The following is a 1,869-nucleotide window of genomic DNA, read 5'->3' as shown; positions in this document are numbered from 1 at the left end:
TATGTTAGGAGTAGTCACAGATACACAAGAAATGATCTTTTCACTGTAACTTTCTTCTACAGGTAGATCCACAGTTTCTCCTTTATCACTTAAAGTTCAAGGTTCAGACAACCAAGTAGGGCCATTTATCCATAAAGTAGAATTTACAAGTGGCTCAGCTAACTCCCCTCTAGAAATGAGACCAGCAGGATTTTCCTTCCCTGAACAATGGTACCAGTGACATGGGGAGGTGAGACTCTGAATTTCAACAACTCTATTTGACACAAATGCCTTCCATCTACAAGGATTACCTTTTATCCATGCAAGTGCAACCTTTGAGTCAGTCCAACAACAATAAGTTACAGTCTTATCGAGATATAGGGCAGACTTCACAAAATCTAAGAGCCGAGTGCAAAGTAAAGCCCCAAGCAACTCTAGTCGGGGTAAAGCAACCCTTCTGAATCACCATACACTTTAACTCTAGCCGTTTGTAACACACAGCTAGTTTTTGTTAACACATTACACTTACTAAGAGCAACTCCAACATGATTCACTTCAGGACTGCAATTCTCTGAAGAAGATTCAGCAGTATCACTAATCTTCTGATTACTAATGTCCTTTTCCATAGCTTTATTGGAGTTTATGTCGCCCTTTGCTCTACACAAAAGAGAATTGTGATTTCCATTACACTTGGAACACTTGATTCGACAACCACTGGCAATATGTCCCTTACTTAAACACTTAAAACATAAACGGGCTGCTTTAATCCTTTCTTGACGTTCCTTAAATGAGAGTTTCTGAATATCCCAGCACTTCTCAGACTTGTGTTTCTTGCTGCAGAATGCACAAAAATATGATCCTGCTTCAGATGATGTGTACAGAGCTGATGCAGATGGTACTCTTCTTTTCTCAGATTCCACAAACCGTCCTTCTGCCTTCCCTAACACAACACTGAAGGTTTCTGATCTCTCAATTTCTCTCTGAAGAAAATGCAGCAACCAACTGAGGTCACTTTCATGGCCAGAGCCTTCTCTGGCCCACTCCATTTCTTAGCTCCTCAGGAAGGCATGCCAGGATGATGGGGGTCAGGAACACTTCACACTGCTCCCCTGATACTCCCAAAGCTTCTAGGTTATGGATGTGTGTCAGCAATTCATCACTTAGATTCCATAAGGAGGACACATACTTTGGTCCCTTGCCATTCACAGAAGATTTATAATTCAAAAGTGCCTGTACATGTGCAAATTTAATACGCTCAGGTCTTCCAAATCTTTCTTTCAGCATATCACAAGCAATTTGGTAATTTGCTTCAGTATGTGCAAGTCCTTTTACAACACCCTTTGCATCTCCTTCCAATAATGACTGCAGGTAGCTAAATTTAGCTATCACTGGAATGTCAGAATCATGCACATGAGTCTTAAACTGGTCCCAAAATGACTGCCACAGAGTTACATCTCCTTTGAACTTTGGTAACTCTAATTTGGGTAACTTTACATTTGTCATCTTGTTGCTACTAGATATTTTACTGGGACTAGAGAATGAAATAGATTCACTCTTGTCACCTTTCATCAAATCCCCCAACCTCTGTGCAGCTTGCAGCCTGGGCTTACGGACTTCTTGAAAAAACTCAGAGGCGTTATCGAGCTCTTCATCCAAGTTCGCAAGATCAGTCTCTAATTCTAACAATGTTTGTACCTCCTCCAAACTGGCAAGACGTCGATCAAAGTCATCCATGGCAGCTTGCAGATCAATGGCACTGACATCTGGATTGTTGAGAAGGCCCTTCAATGTGTTAGATTTGCGAGTTGCCCAGCCTCGGGCGACGGCCCTCTTCTTCTGAAGTTTCTCCATGTCTCCCATTGTTGACACAAAAAATACAACCGGGATTCT

This window comes from Penaeus monodon, chromosome 21, assembly GCF_015228065.2.
Source record: "Penaeus monodon isolate SGIC_2016 chromosome 21, NSTDA_Pmon_1, whole genome shotgun sequence".
Taxonomy (NCBI): Eukaryota; Metazoa; Arthropoda; class Malacostraca; order Decapoda; family Penaeidae; genus Penaeus; species Penaeus monodon.
This window is presented reverse-complemented; position numbering follows the sequence as displayed.